Genomic DNA, 21,765 nt, shown 5'->3' on the forward strand with positions numbered 1-21,765 from the left:
ACCTTACTGTAGTCTGAAATAAGTGCTAGGAAGAAAGAACTATAAGTAAAATCTGAGACAAACTAATGTCATGAAACCATATGGGTTTGTGAACTGGAGGACTGAGAGTGCAGTCTAAACTGAAATAAGCAAGTACTTTTGCAAATATATCTAAAGTAAGGAATGAAATATCCTACTCCAACCTATCCAATAGAATAGAAAAACAGAGACTGTGGTATTAGACTGATTAGAATTCAGACTTTGGTTCTACCACCCACTCGTATCCACGTGGAACAAATTATGATCTCTCTGAGCCTCAGATTTCTCATCTGTTAAGTGGGGGTCCTCACACCCACCATTGAGAGGGCCATTGAGAGGAATAAGTAAGACAATCCATGTAACGCATTTAGCAGAGTTTCTGATACGTAAGTATTCAATAAATGTCCTCTGCTATTAATGCTATTATTGTTCATTACTGTTGTTACTACTGTTGGTGTGCCAAACAGATGAAAGGATGGGTAGATGGAAAGAGCCAGTGATATAGCAGATTTCCATAACTGGTAATCACCTTATAGATCACACAGGCAAAATGTATTATTTTCCTAAAATGAAAACATATGTATCGAGGTCATTATTCTCCCTGTTTTTCAAATTTTCTAACTGATGGATATATTTTGAAAATTAAGTGTGAGAAAGAACTTGAAAATGGGCAAAAATAAACTCTGAGGGAAAGTTGAAAGACTGATCCTTGTACAAGGGAAAAGGTGATTTAATATACAATTATTTCTCAGGAACAGGGCAAAGCAGATCTACAGTTTTCAGCAATACTTAGTATGAGAATTATTTAAATAGCATATCATAACTGTTTGACCTATCTATTTCAGTGCATCTCAAAACAAGTGAACATATCACAAAAATCATCTGGCACTCCGAATCAATGGCGGAAAGAGAAATTTTATGAAGCATGAATCCATATGTCACTAATAGAGTAGAAAAAGCATTTGGGGGTAGAACCAACACCTGCTTTAAATCAGGCTTGCCTCAGACTTTTACTCTCTGAAGATGTCCTTTTCAGTGTCACAGACAGTATTTGATCCTCTACAGATTCAACTTCATATAATACTAGTACTTTTAGAATTCATCCTATAGATTATCATTTTCTTAAAAAGGATTCAGTTACAAGTTACCTGACATCTTGAAAAAATATAAAGCTAGATTAGTAGCCCAAACAATCCCAATTTGACGTAAAGTCCATATTTTTCATGACTGTGATAAAATGAAAGGGATTTTAATTCAGTGGCAGGGTCTGGTCCCCATCAAAATGCTAAAGAATTAATAACGACGGTGCTCTAGAATTGGTCTCAGAAAGCAGCAGAGGAACTGGATGCCTAATGCAGTTTTCATACTGATGTAATGGAACCACTGAACACACTCTGATGTGTGCATTTCCTATCTTAGAGCTCCATTAAATTTTCACCATAGCTGACCAATGAGTCAGTATTCATTAGTAGGGCTATGGAAAATCTATGTGAAATTCTGATTTGATAAGCTTCCATTGTTGTCTTCAGTGGAATTTTCTTCCAAATACAGATCAAGTTATGCAAATATAGTCACTTCTTGGGCTTGTTTCAGTTTTAACTGTGAACTTTTTTTTTAAGGCTTTTACTAAGATTTTTTTTAACTGAGGAAAAGACATTAAACCATTTTTAAAAATACAGGCCCAGTCAAATTTAGTAGTCCATTTTCTTAGCGTATCTCAGGCAAAGATTTAGAAAAAGCAATGATATCAGTATTTTTGATTGGTTACACAAAATCATATTAAATATATTAATGATTAATGATGAAATAGTTAATTTCTCCATGTAAAATGAATTAACTCTTTCAAGGGGAAGAATTAGTTAGAAAGAGGGATAATGGTCTTTAAAATTGTTTTGCAGTGCATTTGCCCAAAGAATATGTATCAAGTTCTTTAAACTGTCTGATTTTCTAGGTCTGGAATAAAGGCCTCCATTACCAAGGTTCCGGAAAGCTGTGTGTGGTAATTGGGTTTTCTAAGTCTTGTTTCTGATACCTGGGAAGGGCTCTGCCAGGCACAGCCACTTTTCCAAGTGTTTCTTTACTCTTTCATGTGATGTTAGCAAGAGGTTGAGAGGGCTGAGCTTTGAATTCAGCCAGCCTCTATTGAGCACCCACTGTGGGGCAGGAAGGGCTGTGTTTTATTGACTTTATAATGCCCAGCAGAACAATATCCACAAAGCGCTTTATGTGAAAAGAGAATTGTCCCAAAATCACACAGTAAACTCAGTCACAAACCCTTTCTTCAAAATCTGCTTTTGGGACTCACGGAGACCTGGCCAATATGTGATTTCCTTGGCTAGAATCTAGATCTGGAAACAGTCACTTGACGGGGCGGCCTTTTCTCATTTCTTTAATACAACTAATGGGAAGGTTACATTGCAGTGCCAACAAAAGGGGCAGCAGATAATTCTGAATGATCACTCAATGGAAAAACATTTTAATAGCCCAGGTGGGTGTAGCAATCATTGTGCCGTTGCAGTGGTAGCTTCTGAAAAGCCTTCAGTTTCTCCAAGCGCATTCACATTTGCCAGGGGGATGGCGAGCACTTTTTAAATGTATGAGTTTATTGCATTGAGCGTCTCATTGGAAACAAAACTGAAATCAGTTTAATATGTAAATTATAGGCAAGAGGGTACATTTTAGGGTGGTAGGTGTGTTTGTACATGGCCTCTACTTGCTTTTGGAACTGAATAGCTCTTAGCGTCAAACTACCTTACATAATCTTTCAAATAACAGCATTGACATCCAAGAACAGGAAACACTTAGCAATGCAATTTTTAGAAAAGATAACAATTGTTTGTTTTTGTAGGAGCAACTAGTATTTCCTTACATCAAAATGATAGAGTTAGAGAGGACTGTTTGTTTAGAAAGTAGTTTCTTTCGTTTTAATATGGACGAAGCCATACCGGATGGTATTATTAGAAATTAAAAGTAATGCTGTACTACATCTATTTTTCAATCAGTATATTCTAAAGGAAACAATGTGCTTAAAGATTAAGTAGTACACCTCCAGGATTTATGATGAAAACCAGCGCTTTCCTGCCACATCCTAGTTTTGCTCCTTAGGAGGTACCAACTAGAGCTGTTTCTATTTGTAGTTCTTCTGGCGGTTACCTCCATATCTTATGCTATTGTTGTTTGGGGTATAGATTAGTTGTTTTGGTCAATATCTTTCTTATCTTTAATGTTATAATGTCTTGATTTATCAAGCTTAGACATTATCTAAGATTTTTTTTACATTAGGCGTGAATTCCACTCTATTAAACCAGACCTCATCCACCTGGCCCTTTTCCTCCCCAGTTACTTATGGTCAAATACAGCCGGTATCAATGTTTCCACTGGCTTTCTCTGAAACTTCCAACATCTTTAAATCTCTATTCATTGTTCTATTAACCATGGAAAATTGGGACTTACTGCCTCCATTGACAAGATGAGGAATTTAGTGCCCTCTCCCCGTCTCATCTCCCCTGCCTTTGCTATTGTAATCTTTACTTCTACATGAAGAAAATTTGTATTATTTCACTGGTTTCTGTAATTATGACATTTATAGGTTAATTCTAAAAGTTAAAAACCAAAACACAGCACTCCTACAATTATGATTATGTAAGGGTGTTTTCCACAGCACCAAGTATTAGACTTCCTTCTCTGTTCTCACAATATCATGACCCTTGTGACCCCCCCCAAAGAGTGATGCCCGTTGATCGTAGTGAAAAGGGTTCTCATTCTTTACATTTGAAAATTACATGAGTACATTTATCTTGTTTCACAACCACAAGCAAGTCCTCCATTTGTTCTCCCCTATTTTGGATCTAAATGTGAAAAAAATCATTTACTTTGAATTGATCATGCAAATATTATGGAATCTTTGGCCAAGTCATTTGCAGATTAGATTAACATATCCATGAGTCCAAGGCTACGCCTTAGGGCCACACAAATTATAATGTTCTTGTTTGTAAATTTATGCTCCATCGTTTGCTTATAATCATGTTATCTTCTAGTTTGATTCATTTTTTGATTGTGAATTTCTTGGACAAATTTTTTCCCCCAGAGTTTCATCTTTTTCTTGCTTTCTGGGTCTTTAAGTCATAAAGGGCTTTAATCCTCTTGATTAAACAGTCTATGTATTCTAGTCTGCAACTTCCTGCTTTTTTCCCCAGAATAACTTCTAAAGTCTGCCCATCATCTTACTCTGATTTGGATTGGTTACTTGCCAGCTTCACCTTTTTTTTGTTTCTCTCCAAAACCCCTGAGTACATAGTTATGTATTCCAGTTGCAGGTCCTTCTAGTTGAGCTATGTGGGACATCGCCTCAGCATGGCTTGATGAGCGGTGCTAGAGCCGGGCCCAGGATCCTAACCCTTGAAACCCTGGGCCCTCTAAGCGGAGCATGCGAACTTAACCACTTGGCCCTGGGGCTGGCCCCCAAGCTTTACCTTTATTACCCTATGATTTCCTTTCACAGATCTTCTGAGTCATATTCACTGTCTTCTGAATCCCATGCCTTTTCTTTCTTGCTGTAATTCCTTCTATTACTATGTGACAGCCTCCAGTAACTCATTTAGTCATGAGATCCTGACTATCTAAAAATGTCTTCAGTGTGCCCACACTCCAGACCAACAGTTTAGTTGCATGTAAAATTCCATGGCCTGTACAACACAGAGTTACAGGTTTCATTATTACTCTTTGTACTTTGAATTTTTTTCTCTCCGAATCATTGGAATTTTTTTGTCTTTATTTTGAGATTCTATAATCAAGATAACGTATGTAGTTGGCAGAATTTTTAAAATTTATTCTGCTTGGCACTCAACTTGAAGAACTGTGATTCTCTCTCAGGAATTTTTTTCTCTTGATTATTATGCTGATAAGTTCTTCTCATCGGTGTTCTCTGTTTCCTTCTTTGGGATCTTTATGATGTGAGTATTAGATCATTAGGATTTATTTTTCTCATATTTTAAAGGAATTCTCAATTTTATCCCCTGACGTGTTTTTTTTAATTGCTGTAACATTGGTGTAAACACTATATGAATTTCAGGTGTACATCATTATATTTTGATTCCTATGTAGACTACCTCATGTTCACCACCCAAAGTCTAGTTACCAGCCATCACCAGACACTTGTGCCTTTTACTCTTTTCACCCTCCCCGCTCCCCACTTCCCCTCTGGTAACCACAAATCTAATCTCTGTATCTATGTGTTTGTTGTTGTTGTTATCTTCCACACGTGAGTGAAATCATACGGTATTTGGCTTTCTCTATCTGACTTACTTCACCTAGCATAATACCCTCAAGGTCCATCTGTGCTGTCACAAATGGCAAGATTTCATCTTTTCTATGCTTGAGTAGTATTCCATTGTGTGTGTGTGTATGTGTGTGTCTGTGTGTGTATACATATGTATACACACACACACACATCTTCTTTATCCTGAGTAGTATTCCATTGTGTATGTATGTAGGTATGCATTCTTTATGCATTCATTCATTGATGGCCACTTAGGTAGTTTCCAATTATTGACTATTGTGCATAATGCTGCAATGAACGTAGGGTGCAAATATCTTTTCAAATTAGTGCTTTCATGTTCTTTTGATAAATACCCAGAAGCACAATAGCTGGATCATATGACAGTTCTACACTTAATATTTTGAGGAATCCCCATACTGTTTTCCATAGTGTCTACACCAGTTTACCTGCCCTCCAGCAATATCTGAAGGTTCTCTTTTCTCTGCCTCCTCTCCAACACTTATTTCTTGTCTTTTTAATTATAACCATTCTGACAGACATGAGATGATATCTCATTGTAGTTTTGATTTGCATTTCCCTAATAATTAGTGGTGTTGAACGTCTTTTCATGTGCCTGTTGACCATCTACATATCTTCTTTGGAAAAATGTCTGTTCAGATCCTCTCCCCATTTTTTAATTGGTTTGTTTGTTTTTTTATTGTTGAGTTGTATGAGTTCTTTATACATTTTGGATATTAACCCCTTATCAGATATATGATTTGCAAATGTCTTTTCACAATTGTTAGGTTGTCTTTTCGTTTTGTTGATGGTTTCCTTTGCTGTGCCAAAACTTTTTAGTTCTCTTTAGTCCCATTTGTTTATTTTTTCTTTTTGCCTGAGGAGACATGATATTCAAAAATATTATGCTAAGACTGATGTCAAAGAGCATACTGCCTATGTTTTCTTCTAGGAGTTTTATTGTTTCAGGTCTTACATTTCAAGTCTTTAATCGATTTGAAATTAATTTTTGTGTATTGTGTAAGATAATGGTCTACTTTCATTCTTTTGCATGTGGCTGTCCAGTTTTTCCACCACCATTTATTGAAGAAACTTTCCTTTCTCCATTGTATGTTCTCGGTGATTTTGTCGAAAACTAGCTGACCATATATGTGGATTTATTTCTGGTCCCTTGATTCTGTTCCATTGATCTGTGTGTTTTCTTCTGCCAGTTCCATGCTGTTTTGATTATTATAGCTTTGTAGTGTATTTTGAAATCAGAGATTGTGATACCTCCAGGTTTGTTCTTTTTTCTCAGGATTGCTTTTGCTATTCAGGGTCTTTTGTTATTCCACATAAATTTTTGGATTCTTTGTCTTATTTCTGTAAAAAATGTTGTTAGGACTTTGATATGGATTGCATTGAATCTGTAGCTTGCTTTAGGAAGTACGAACATTTTAACTAGGCTAATTCTTCCATTCAAGGAGCATGGAATATCTTTCCATTTCTTTGTGTCTTCTTCAATTTCTTTCAACAATATTTTATAGTTTTCAGTGTACAGGTCTTTCACCTCTCAGCTTAAATTTATTCCTAGGTATTTTGTTCTTTTTGCTGTGATTGTAAATGGGATTGTATTCTTAATTTCTCTTTCTGCTATTTTGTTGTTAGGGTATAGAAATGTAATTTATTTTTGTATGTTGACTTTGTACCCTGCAACTTTACTGCATTCATTTATTATTTCTGATAGTTTTTTTGTAGATTCTTTAGGGTTTTCTATATACAAAATTATGTCGTCTGCACATAGTGACAGTTTTACTTCTTCCTTTCCAATTTGAATCCCTTTTCTTTCATTTTCTTGCTCTGGCTAGGTCCACTAACACCATATAAAATAAAAGAGGTAAAAGTGGGCATCCTTGTCTTCTACCTGTGCTTAGAGGGCCAGCTTTCAGTTTTTCACCATTGAGTATGATGTGGTTTCGTCATATATGGCATTTATTATGTTGAGGTGCTTTCCTTCTGTGCTCGTTTTATTCAGAGTTTTTATGATAAATGTATGGCATACCTTGTCAAATGCTTTCTCTATTTCCCTGCCTTTGTATTAATTTATTTTGACTTTAGCAATTATTTTCAATTTTCTAGATGTCTTTTTTATTCTCTGGTCTTTTTTACATATCTCACTCTCTTACATGCTACCAGGACAAAAACTTTGTTGACCATTCTACTCTCACACCCAATAGTGAAAATGGCACTTAGCACTCAATAAATGTTCCTAATTGACTGTGAGAAAATAGAAAATAAATTATATCTTTTCTAACTTATCGAAGGATATAAATTAAAATTTATTTTTGTTATTTTGGATTTTTGTTTTTGTTTTTTATTTTAAAATGTTCTTTTCCGTTCTTTGAATCATCAATTTCATCTAGGTTCCTTTCTTTCATGTGTTTATCTCATTCTATTTCTATCACATTAGGGATGCGGCTCAAATGTCTGGTGGGTGATGGTTGTCCATTCTTATCATAGAATGAGCCTCCACAAAGACTAGCTAGAGCTCCGTGGACATGGGTAGAGCTTGCCAAAGATATGGTTTTACTGTAGGGTGATCTGTAGGGACTCCCACGCGTGCCTCAAACATCAAATATTTCCAATGGATACAGAATGCCTTATATACTCTTGATAAACTGAATCAATCTTTATAAACTTTCTTATGATGATAGAAAATTTTCAATTCCATTTTACAATTAAGAAAATTCAGTTTATCTGAAAGTATCTTTAGAATTTGACTAAGCTAGGTTTAAGGCAAGATTCTGCCATTTACCAGCCATATAACTTAATATTTGGCTATTGACTTTTTCATTTATGAAATTTACGTCATAAAATTTAAATGAAGTGTTATATGGAAAGAACCTCGCACGGTGTCCAGCTTCTCTTAACCAGTCAGCAACTTCCTCCCTTACTTCCTCCCCTCCTCCTTTCCATCTTCCCTTCTTCCCTTCTTTCTTTTCCTTCTTTTCTCTCCCTCTTCTTTCTTTTCTTACATAGGTTTATGAGGCAAATTATGACCAAGATGGCCCTAGGAAGCTGTTCTCCCAGGTATTCCTCTAGAGTCTGAGAAATCAATCCAGGCAAGTGTCAAGGAAAGGCAGCAATAACACACTTACTTCAAGGACAGTACATAGATAATTTGTAGTTGGCTCATATTTATCTTTTTGGTAACTTTTATCATGGTACTCTTTATACATAAATGGGCATGAGCTCATTTCTTTCCTCGCTACACCCACTTACACAGTGTTATCTGATGCTGGAACACTTAAGTAACTACCCACACAGACACAACTAATTATTTCAGGTTTCCATCCTATGAGAAAATAATGTCTTTGAAATTTAGCACTTTTGTAAAATATGTCAATTATATTGAGAAGTAAAGAAAAGTTTACCATTCAAATTGCAGATACAAGTTATCAGCCTAAACTTTCAACAGTCGTGTTTATGAACAGCAAAATCATTGAGTTAAGAGGAAAGTATTTTTTAAATAATTTATCAGAACTGATTATAACAGAGTAATCTACCTGTCACATTGTTAGTTTAGGCAAAATACATATGGGCAACATTGCAATATACCTTTGAGTAGAGACATGCTCCAACTTTGCCACTTTATCAGCGTTAGTCTTAGAATAATTGCATTTGAATTTATATACTGGGGCATGGGTCTATCATTGCTTGGGCCTGAAATACTCTCATGACTTCCACAATATGCACTAATGTGCTTAAAAATATCTTGTAAATCTTCTTTTCTTTAAACTTCTTTATGGTTCATAATTGAACTGTGATCCTTACGTGTGAGCTATGTCATGATTTAATATTAGCCAAAATTAATAGCCAACCTTAAGCCTCTTTATCTTGGCCTACAAGCTTCCTGGTTCCTTTGCATTTATAGTTCCCAGGCAGTTTCTGTTATTTAAAGGCTCTTGGGAGCAAATGTGTTGGTAATAGAGTACCACATAGCTAGTTTTTGTTCAATAATAAAACACAGGTCACCATGAGAGATGGCAAATGTCGAGAAAAAAGTGCACCTGGGTAGCAGGTTAAGCCCATGTCTTTTAAAAGCGTGTTATCCAGGGAGGAAATGATCCAGGTCTTATGAGATATTAAAAGCAGAGTAACTTTGGAGCAACAAGAGAAAAATGAGGTTCAGAAATGGAAGTGAATTAGGTAAGAGGAAAAAGAATGAGCCAGAATAATAAGTTGGTTTCCCTGTGGTTCAAGAACTTTCTTTCTTATGGGCAGAGATCTTTCTTTTTACACAGGCATTAGTTAGAATGTAACATTATTTGATATGGTGACTTATACGTACTCGAATTTTAGTGTCTGCAAAATGGCTTTACCAGTAATTTCCTGGTATAACCCACTATATTTTGTGTGTTTGCAAATAATAATAACAACAATGATTCTTCTTTTTCCTTCTTTTAAATTACATTTCTTTCCCTTTCAGTCAGGTCCTCAAGATCTTTCTCCTTTTTTAAGTAAGAGAAAATGCCAGATAATGTCAGGCTTTAGCCCTAAAACTGACTGGATGTCTAGTAATAGCCATACTAAATGCTGGGAATATAAGATGAATTAAGACCTAATTGATTCAAAACCAACATATTGACGTTTTGTTTTTAACCAATGGCTTCTAAAACCCATATAAATTCCTGCCCTGGCAGTAGATGCTGGTTTTATTCACTCCATGGACTATGCTTAAAATATTGCCCAGAGTTTTGACATATTCTACAGGGTCAGTCTAATCTTGGTGTCAGTTTGAAATATCGTCTTTAAGTCTTCCAGTCTGAAGCCTGACAGGTTTCCATACAACAAGAAGAAATAGAGTATGCACACTAATAAGGAAATAGTAACAGGGAGAGACAGGTTTTGTTTCATAATGTGAATTTATACCATATTTTAAGCATACCCTGTGCTCTAGCTCAAATTGCATATGTGTGTAGATTGTAGAAAAGATACAAAACCTCCCCTTCCATCCCTGATATTGCACCAGCCAAAGTTTATACGCTTTCTGAAGCGTATCCTCAACTAGTTGCATGTGACCAAAAGTCAGGCTAACGTGCTATTTCCTTCTTGTGTCAAGAGGCTGCTGCCCTCTGGAGAGATGGTCTATGACCGTTTCAATCCTCTAATCACATCCTAAATCTTTCCTCCATGAAACTACCTGAAGAGAAGAAAAAGATGCAGGCTCTCATCAGTGTTCACAAGAATCCTCTTTTTTAAAGGTTAGCATTTATTATTGATACCCTGCTGTTCTCCAGCAGGTGTTCTCATACTGCGTAGTTCCCCAGTGACTCTTAGACCCTGCTCCACAGGCAGTGGAAGAGTCTTCAACTTGGTTCTTGTTAGCTTTTCAGGGCCTCTGTAGACTGTAAGAACGGTTTCCAAAGCCTGGCCTGGCTGCTTGCTCTCTTTCTCCTTTGTAATTTTTATAATTCTACTGCTTACACAAAGTACTAGCTGGTGATTTCATTTTGTGGTAACATGGATAATCGAGGGAAAGGAAAACAGAATTTCATTCTGACCTAAAGATTCATAATTTGAACAAATGTATAAATAAATGCTTCATATGCAGTGAGATGAGTTGAATTTTTCATAGTACTGGAGAAAAGTGATCCCACTCCTTTCTCACTCATGGTGTCATTGGGATTTGAGAGTCCACAGTATGCGTACGTTGAATGTGTCTCTAAAGATAGTACGTATCAGAGCTCTCACAACCAGTATCTCATAAGAGTCCGCATTCAGTAGATGTGTGGACTGCCACAAGCACAGGAAATATTAATATCAACAATTCATTTTGACATATCCTAAGATTAAGATAGTGCTCTTTTATTTCCGTTATCATCACTGACAGTTTGGCTTACAAATCTTTCCCCTCAAATTCATGTCCATTATAAATCAACAATATTCCACAAATTCTGAAGATAAAGAAAAAAACAACTGTATCATTTTATTTGAGGGGGGCAAATTTCGTTCAATATAAAAACATTTTTACCTTTAACTTGTTACCCTACCTGATTAGTGACATGAAAATTAACCAGCCTCTGTAAAATTTTGTCATCAGAAAAATAATTCCATGTTGCAAAAATGCTATTCCAGCATTTTCTATTTTTCTCTGTGGGAAGGAAGCAAGAGGCCATATCAGAATTTGGGTAACCAGAATTGGTGATCTGTCAGTGTTAGTCAATTAGCAATAAGGAGAAGTATATCTTTCAGCTTTTCTTTGAAATTAACTATATTGCTGTAAGTGTGTTTATCAAAGCATTTTCTGGGGCAACAGATCTGAAAACATAAACTTGATGTAGCATTGTTCCTCCTTAGATATTTCCCTTTAATATGTCCTTTCTTTTTGAAGATAAAATAAAAGTACATAAAAGAGTTCTGGGAATAGGCAGCTATATGTCATAAACACTCTTCACTCCCCCTTGCCCGGGGCCCCCAGCCCCCGAAATTTGGAAATGATTTAATTGAAGTGTTGACTGCCTTGATCTGGTTGGAATACTCCTCCTTCTTCATTGTCTTCTTCTCTCTAGGGAGGCAACAACCCTGTCATGGAGTCATTCCTGGGAGGGAAAGAGGTATTTCAAGCAGTCATATTTTCCAAACACAAAATTGAGACACATGGCATGGCCTGACAATGACATAATATTTGAAGTAAGGACTGTGCTCAAAGATCCAGAACATATGGTTGAAAGAGTATTCTTATAAAAAGCATCTATTAAGACACTTTCTAGGTCTTATTCGCAAAAGGCACATTCCCCCATCTCTTTTATTCTCATTTAAAAATATTACCCACAAATCAGAAGACCGACCAGTTTTCCCTCAAACGTGTTGCTTTGCCAGTACGAGAAGCACCCTGTTGACTAGAAAGTTAAATGTACAGCCATCAAGAAAGTGATGCAAAGCAGACTGCCAAACATATTATGAATATATTGCTCTTCTTAAAAATGCTAGTTGGTTTTTCATACTGGAGTATTGACTAACTGCCTGTGTTTGATGTATGGTTTACCAGCCTGATGTCGACTTATGGTTAGAGCTTAACTTGTTAGTTCTGCTTTTGCAGCCAATTCAGAATAACTACAGATGCCTCGAGATATTAAAATTGACTGCTCAAATGGACTCAGTGTGGGAGTTTCATTGGTTTTAAATTGATAACAGCTGAAAGAGTGAATGATTAAAGTGTACATGGGCATAGGACACAGCTCTTTCCTAGGAATTCTTATGAACAAACTCCCTTAGTGTGGGACTTTTTTTTTTTTTTCATTCTACATCATCATTCTTTCTAAGCAATCTTGGGTTAAATTTTTAAACTGCACAGGAATATTCAGAAGCATACAGAAGAAACAATTCCTGAGAAACTGAGATAAATTTTGATGAAGTATGTTTCTATTCAGTAGGGAACATTTAAAGTTAAGTAGCATTCCATAAGGTGGTAATTGTGTCTATTTCCCAGGCATTTGAGTTAAATAAGCTGTATAGGAAACATAAACTGTCATAATAGAAGGGTTGGAGTGTTGTGTACATCTCTTTATTTACCTCACAAAAACCAAAGCTCCAAAGTGCCGAATCACAGATAAGTCAAACAAAGCCTTTCTTTGCTTTCCTATTCTTCTGGAAACAGTTATTGTTTTCATTATTTAAAAAGATGATCTGAACACTTTCTTCTCATACAGGAAGAAAAGAACACAAAAGACAAATAAGAAAACTTTTCTCCCCCTCCTCAAATCAGCGACACTTATATAAAAAAAGGTTTTATGAAAATGTCCTTTCACAATGTAATAGTAGCTTAGGAAAAAAGCCCGGCAAAGAAAAGAATTCAGAGAAATTTAAGACATTTATAGAAAGAAATATCTGTTTATACATGCCTTCTTCAACTTATACTTTTCCAAAAGTTCAGTGCCCTTACTATCAAAACTGTGACCTAAATCCATTCTATTTTCAATAGTCTCTGGTATTTAACCGTTAATATTCCATTAAAAAATATTAGAAGCACTTGATATAGCTAACTGATAGAAAACATCAATCTATAATAATAAAATTAAGTTGGAGTTTATTGAATAAATTTTATGTACCCATTTCACGTAATCATGTTTAAAAGGAAAAGATTTAGATATATCTGACAATAACATCAGCGGATGCCGAAACATATGTTCAGACATGTAAGACAATCAAATTATGAAAGATGCTCTCATTTTGTACGAATAAGTCATATACAGTTGGTCAGTATTTATAAGAAAATTTGTTATGTATCTGTTGCTCAAGTTTTGTCCCAAATTATAAGCTGTGTACCTGGACTAAATCTTAAAATTGCCTAAATTAATGCCTTCCTGAGAGGCATACAGCCATTGAATCATGCTTTGTGTTGTGGTGAATAACTTGTGCAGCTAGCCATCTAAGAGACTGATACAAGGATAGGCATTTTCATAAGATCTAATATCTTTAGAAATAGAAGAGCAAAAGAGAGAAATTTTCATTCTCTTTCAACAGTTGTTGAGCTCCAATTTTTTTAATGATTTTCTTATCTATCCCTATTAGACAGGAGGGAGATTTTAGAGGAGATGTTATCCAAGTTAAACATATGTGAGGGTCATTAACTTAAATATATCACTCCTAACTTGTCCTTTTGAACTTGGAATTCGAACTCATAAGAGGAAAAGAAAAGATGGAAGCGGAAGAAGACTGGCCTGCGTTAACCTCGCAATGAAGGAATCTATCACACAACTAGAGGCTGAGAAATAAGAAAGCAGATGGTCTGAAAATAATATCTTGAGGATATCTTAATATCTTGAGATTCCAAATAATCTAGATTTCAGGAAAGCCATTACTTCCCAAGACTCCATCATCATTTGCACCATCTCATACATTCATTCTCTGAACAGTAAAATATTGTGTTTACATCTTTTGTGATTCCGCATTTCAAATGCACTGGGGCCTTGAGCATGTTACAATTTTTCTGTCTTAAAAAAATTAATTAGCATAGCTGAACTTCAATATTATGTAAAGAATTTGACAGGACCTCACTTAATGTTTTTTAGAAACAATTAACATGTCACAAGAGGATGTGAGAGCCCATTTTGGTTATAAATCTGTTTATATAATTACCAGTTAAAGAAGTCAAACATTTTAGGGGAGAAAAAGGCAAGGTTAGGCACTCTCTTCATCAAAAACTGAGTTCCCAATGATGTCAGATATCTCATATTCTCTACCATAACTTTCCTTTATTCATGTACGCACTTGCATGCATGCCCCTTTAATCAGAAAGATCACAGATTTATAGTATGAATGAATAATCTTGAAGAAAAGTAACATTGTTAGAAATATACTATTAATCACACATGAGGAGAGACAATCACATCTGTGTGTGAGGTTATGCTCAACTCAAGATGCTACAGTAATATGGAGAAAGTGTTCCAAGGGTGGCTCTGCAATATAGGAATGTAAGTATTCCACATGAGACTGTACAGTGCCACGTACCAGAACACTACATTGCTAGATATGCCCATCTCATGCTGTAGCATGGAGGACAGAATGGGAAGCAGAAGCCCTGGCCAGGCAGCCGTAGCCTCAGAAGGGACTGATGGGCAGGAAGTGGATAGTGGGAAAAGAGGACCCGCAACCTTAGTTCAGGTCCAGAAGGTGGAGAATAAATAGCCCACTGGAGAAAGGTGAGGAATTCTGGAGATGGTAGTAAATACTTTTGGGTAAAGTTTTCGTGGAAAGTACTTCCCTGTGATAACTCAAAGCTATCCATTCCTGCAATCAGTCGTTATAGTAGGAAAACCACCAAAAGCCCAGAGGAAGCTTTCTGTCTCCCAGATGCAATTCTCTCAGTCAAGAGTCTGAGAAACTGCTGTGGATATGTGTATGTTGAGCTTCATTTTCACACACCGAGACGGATCATAGACGTTCGCCTGAGATCTGCTAGAAGGAGTCTGTGTTAATCAATTTGGCACTCCATCTGGAGGCTGAGTGGTCTAGGCAGCCTCTGCCAGAGAAGGGTCCCAGACTGTTCCCCCATTATCACAGACTAGAATCCCAGACTCCAAGACTATCCAACAAGAAATGCAGGTCATTCTTGGGAAAGAGATACTTGAACACAAAACTATGCTTAGTTTTACATGATGTTTGAATATATAAAGAATGCTAGAAATAATTAAATATGTGAAAGATGGCTTTCCTCATTGGGTCTATGTACGTATAGTGTGAAGTGATAAGGCGGTGGTGACAAACTCTTCCCATGCTATTTGAAAGAGCTATTTAGGAAAACAATGTAATGCAGTCATTAAGCCATAAAGATCACCAAATTTCAAAAGTATCAAAGTAGATTTGAAATCTAGTCTGGGCTGTGCTAGTTACTTGCTTCGTGGATTTGGGCAAGGTAATGAAATTTTCTGTCCTAACACTTTTCAGACAATACCTCTTAGGATTGTTGATACTATATAAAGAACAATTAGAATAGCAAATAATAGTCACTAATTCTTAGACTCCTAATTCTACTCTTCCTTTTGAATGGCATACTGCACTTGCTCCTTCTCCTGAATGCAGAATAGGTATTTTGAAAACTGCAAAAGAGATAAATTATAGTGAGATTTTTGTGACATTGCATTCACGAAGCCAGGATTTTGAGTGCTCTATGAGCCTCGCACAGTGCTTGTATCTTTCCATGCACCATCCAATAACAAGGATGAAGAACCGTGTTTGTATTTCTTTATGCTTTGATTGTTATTCATACTGCCCACTCATATATATTCTTTAAATCACTATCTTCTGAGAGGATGCAAAGTTGCATAAAGCAGAGTCTCCCGAGAAATGAGTAGGGGAGACAAAAGTACAAAAAATATGGCATAATATATCAAATGTCAAATGCTTTAGGGGGCATTCAGGTCACAGATTTAGGGAAATTACAAGAGGGAAAAAGTGTGGGAAAGTTTAGTGTTTCCTTCATTCTATGGTCTTTAAACTGAGTCTTGACTTAGAGCATTTGGACGTGTACAGAAATCGGTAAGCCATTCATGGTGCACAGCTGTAGGAAAGCATGGGGAACATGGCATGGTGAAATGTAGAGGGTTTGATGAGAAGTGTCTGGGAGGTATTTTGCACAGTGCCAGGCTAAGGAGTTTGTACTTTATTTTATAGGCAATTTATTTTTATTTATTGGGCAAACATTTATTGAGGACCTACCATGTGGCAAGCAATGGGCTGGATACTGGGCCCACAAAGATGTGTAAGATGTAATTTATTCCTTCAAAATTAGTGACTCTAGGGGGCAGCCCGGTGGCACAGTGGTTAAGTTCGCAAGTTCTGCTTCGGTGGCCCAGAGTTTGCCAGTTCAGATCCCAGGTGTGGACCCATGCACTGCTGTCGAGCCATGCTGTGGTGGGTGTCCTACATATAAAGTATAGGAAGATGGGCAAGGATGTTAGCTCAGGGCCAATCTTCCTCAGCAAAAAGGGGAGGATTGGTGGCAGATGTTAGCTCAGAGCTCATCTTCCTCAAAAACAAACAAAAAAAAATTAGTCACTCTAGCACCGCTTAGCAAGAAATATTCTGCATCAAAAAAATCATGTCCATACCCTGCAAACTTGGCTCTACTTTAGAAGACCAAAGGAAAGATATATTAGAAAGCTATGTTATTGAATTAACAGTTTTTTATCTAGTTTTACTTAATTCCTGTATAGCTTCAGTGAGCCACGCCCCAGCAGCCTTGCAGATGTGCATGAAGTAACACTGACATTAAGTCACAAATATCACAAGTCATGACTCTCACGTGTATAACCATAGCTGCTCAGGCTTTCTCTGTCTCCAAGGTCTCCCTGCTTATTTCTGGGAGCACCTGGAGTGTATTGCATATGATGAGGACTGCCCTCCTCATTTTCTTCTCCATTGATTCTTCTTCTTTGACACCCCATTGCCTATAAACTACTCCAAGGGAGGCACCTCACCATGGCCATGCAGCCAACAGCTTCAGAGAGATGGCTGCTGCACTGCCTAGGTACTGTCCACGAGCTTCGAAACCTGTGAAACCTTCCAGGTGCCAAGCAATTCTCCAATCCCTCTGGTTCCCCTGCATTTCTGGATCCTCTCTGTCTCTAGGGCAAAGAGGAAGACTGCTCTCTTCTCCCCAGCCGCCTCCATGTTGCACCTGTTCTGGGGGTGGCCTGAATCAATAGCTCTTAAGGGCTTTGAATCTCACAAAGTGATAAGGTAGCTTCTCTCCACTCTGTCTGAGGCTGTTTCCTCAACAGAAGTCAGATCTAGCCCCTGGGACTTAGCTGGGATACATGTACCATTTTGCCATCTCTCAGAATTCCCATTGACCTCCACAAGTTCAAAATTCCTCTTTAATCACTGTCTTTTTACCAACTAATATCAACACTTGCAATTAGACATCTGGGTGGCAAACATCATTTTGCAATTCAGTAGGCAGACCTGACTTGTATACTCCAATCCTGTTAGCTGGAAAAGTAATACAAATGAAGAGTATATAGTAAACCCAGGAAATGTGCAAGAGGCAAAGTGTGTATCACAGTGAGATATCTATTTATTCAATTCCATGGGCAGCTTCAGGATAGGACAAGGTGTTTTAGAAATGTTATTGCATAGTCACTTTCTAGAGTAAGGGCTGGAAAGAGAAACACACACTGTATTTGACTGGAAGCCCAAAAGAGACAAAATGTTTTCGGAAATGTGTGCATCATGGCCTACTAATTTGGACTCATAACCCCTTCTCTCCAATTACATTCCTGGAAATGTTTTTCAATTTCTTTGCATAGAATAACCAGCAGACCACATGGTTCAGAACAGCCCCGAGGGAGCTGGCAGACCTGCGCAGAGCTTATACCACACCTCCACAGAGCGAGCCAATGCTGCACAGAACCACATGATTCCCAGGCTCTTAATATGGTTTATTATAAAATCCTTTACCTGCCTCAAAGCACTTTTCATCAAAGCCACTTTTAAGCTGAGGCTGAGGACCAAAGAATGCCTTTAACAGAATCCTGAAATAGCTTTTAACCCGAGGCTGAGAAGAGAAAGTGCTTTTAACCTAAAGTGCTTTCCTCTTAGGTACTTCAGTGTGTACCTAGCACTCAGCATTAGTGGCTCTGAGAACACCCTTAAGACTCAAATGAAAGAGACTCCATTACAGATATTCAAACCTGTTATATTAATATATTACAAGTAATATTTGAAATCATTAAGCAGTTTTACTCCAACTAAATTTGAATCTTTTCTTATTGAACTATGCATTCATGCAAATAAATTGAAGTCTTACCACCTGGGATTCTAACAAATCTATGCTGATATTAGGAACAGTACAGTGTTCTTTCCGAGATTTTGCTTAAATCCGGAGTGAGTCAAAATTTCCACACCTTCTCTATCTTAAAAAATCTTTCAACTTTTATCAATTCCTGAACGACATTTCCAGTTTTAATTCTTATTTGTTGAGCTAAAAAGGTAGATTAAATCATTTAGAATTAATTCAATCATCTGCATAAATTTTATGTATCAATTCTTCTCCTTCGACTTGTCACTCAAACAGAGGTAAAAGTACTGATTTCATAGTAGTTTTAACCCCCAGTATAGTTCCTACTGAGTAAAGTAAGTAGACTGTCTAATCGATAATAGTTTTGACTTCAGAGTAATGACAGTAAGTTATGTGATTGAGCAATTGAATTCCATGGACACTTCCTATTTTTAAGAATATAAAATGTACACATATGGGACAAGGTAACAAAATTTACTGTCTTTGAATTATATTCCCTTCTTCCTTTGCTAGTCCCCTCTGTAATTCCAATGAAAGGAAGACAAATGGAAAGCAGAAAATATTGTCAACACAAAATGTAAATGATCAGTCTTTGCTAAACAAAATTTGGCCTTCTTAATCATCCAAAATGCACTAAAGTACGCTAAACTGAAATATATTTTCTGCATACTCAAGTGATCATGGCACAATCTTTAGATAGAGATCACTTTCTTTTATAAATTGTTTTCTCTTATTCATTCATTCCTTCATTCATTCATTTATGTATTCATTTGGCAACCAGAAGGGAATGTAATAGAATGCAATAGAAATGTAAGTGGAAGAAATTCCATTTGTCTTGTTCTACTGTGTAGTTTCCTTCACCTTGAGTATTCTTTTCCACATCCTTCACCTAGTAAACTTCTATTCATTTTTGCTCTTCCAGCTCAAAGTTACCAACTCCATGAAGCCATCCCTGTCTTCTTCATTAGTCCTCTCTTCTCTTATCTCCAAAGTATAATTTCATTACTTGATTATTTTGATATCTTCCAACTGGACTGTGAGCTGTATCTGGTAGACTAGAGACCATCTTACTCACCTCTACTTCCAGGCAAGTTGTTGCCTGGAAAGGGGTAGGAAGGAAAGCAGGACATGAAGTCCTTCAGTGATTTTAGAACCCCTAATGATTTACAATTTTTTGTTCCTTCTTGTGGAAACTCTCATGTCACTGGGTGCTCCTTTGCTTGAGCCGACTCCTCTTGCCAGCCTCACAATGTTGGGCCCCTCCTATGTCAAGTCCTTGGACTTCTCTCCTCTTTTCATCCTGCTTCTCAGACTACTAGGCACTATTCAAATATTCCAAGGTCGAAATGGTCCAGTCTCATGGCTTCAAATTCCATCTGTTGGCTTTCCAAACTTAAAACTTCAGCTTCAAACTCCAGACTCTGGAAACTCCAGACCCTGGAAGCTCCAGACCTGCATATTCAAATGCCTATTTGACATCTCCTTGGATTTTTGGCAGACATCTTACATTTACCTAGAGCAACCCTTGGTTCCCCACTCTCACATTCTCTTCCTCAGGAAATACCACTGTCGTTTCCCAACTGGAGTCACCCTCTGTTCTGCTCTGTCTCTTCTGCTCTCATCAGCAAATTCCACCTTAAAAATATATTCTAGAGCCAGCCCTGATGGCCTCGTGGTTAAAGTTTGGCACGCTCCACTTCGGCTGCCTGGGTTCAGTTCCCAGGCATGCAACCACACCACTTGTCTAAATTCAACCACTTTTAGTCCCTTCCACTGTTACCTCCCTTATCTAAGCACTATCATCCCTCCTTGAAATATGTCACCAGCCCCCAACTGGCCTCTCTGTTTCTTTCTTTCTTTCTTTTTTTTTTTTTTTGGTGAGGAAGATTCACCCTGAGCTAACATCTGTTGCCAATCTTCCTCTTTTTTTGCTTGCGGAAGATTAACCCTAAGCTAGCATCTGTGCCAATCTTCCTCTATTTTGCATGTGGGATACCTCCACAGCACGGCTGATGAGTGGAGTAGGTCGGCTCCTGGGATCCAAACTCCTGAACCCAGGCTGCCAAAGCAGAGTGTGCAGCCACTCAGCCAAGGGCAGGCCCCTCTGCTTCTTTTCTTGACCCTCTTAAATATAGTTTCCACATGGCAACTAGAAGATTCATTTAAAAACATAAATCACATTATGTCACTCCTCTGCTCAATAATCTCCAATTACTTAGAATAAAATCATACTTAGAATAATATCTAATGTCTCTCCTTCCACCTATAGATTCCTACCTGCTTTGGCCCCCAGCCTACCTTTTCAGTTTCATCCTCAACCATACTTGCTATTTGTCACTTCACTCCAGCCACACAGGCCTCCTGATGCTCCTCTAACACACCCCACTGAATGCCACAGCCTTCTGCACTTGCTGCTCCTCTGATTGAATGCTCTCCCTATGCATTGGCATGGCTCACGCCTTCACTTCTTTTGGCTTCTTTTCACTTCTCTGCTCAACGCCATTGCCTCAAGATGTCTTCCCTGACAACACCTCCCACTAGCGCTCCGTCTCCCTGCCTTGCTTTATTTTCTCACAGCACCTATCACCATCTGACATTATATTATATATTAATGTGTCTATGTGTTTGCTTTCCCCATTTACATAGGCTATGTGAAGACAGAGAGTGTTGTATTCATTATTCCATCCCCAGAAGGCATTGAAAATACTCAGGGATAGATAGATTAAATGGATGTATAAAAATGCATGAAATATTCACTTGGTCAAACCATTCTCTATATTGTTGTGATTCTGTGCACATATGTGTGTGGGGGAGTGTGTGTGTATATGTTTTTATTTGTATGTTGTGCTGCTATGGGTAAGCAGAGAGAGGGAGAAATATACGACAAAGTTGCTGCCTAGAGTCGACAAGTATAGAAAAATAATATACTCGTTGTTCCATTTGAGTTAATAAACTCTTCATTTAAGACAGAAATTTCTTCCTGGCTGATAAAGTCACCAAACTGTCCATTGCATTAAATGGACCAAAACTGAGTTGGGATCTAGTTCCATGAGAGTTTACAAGCTAAAAGAAGGGACCAAAGGGTACTTCATAGAAATATTATTTGTGGTTGAGGGTGAAATTGTGAAAAGTGGAGACCCCTGGAGGCTTGAAAAGGGAAGAAGGAAAAAAAATGGAAAGGGCTGGGGAA

General features: G+C 37.4%; 1 protein-coding gene across 1 annotated transcript in view; it reads left to right on the top strand.

Moving 5' to 3' along the window:
• Positions 1 to 21,765, top strand: part of ARHGAP15 (Rho GTPase activating protein 15) — a 607,959-nt gene that overhangs the window by 348,754 nt on the left and 237,440 nt on the right. The window lies entirely within an intron of this gene.

This window comes from Equus asinus, chromosome 4, assembly GCF_041296235.1.
Source record: "Equus asinus isolate D_3611 breed Donkey chromosome 4, EquAss-T2T_v2, whole genome shotgun sequence".
Lineage (NCBI taxonomy): Eukaryota > Metazoa > Chordata > Mammalia > Perissodactyla > Equidae > Equus > Equus asinus.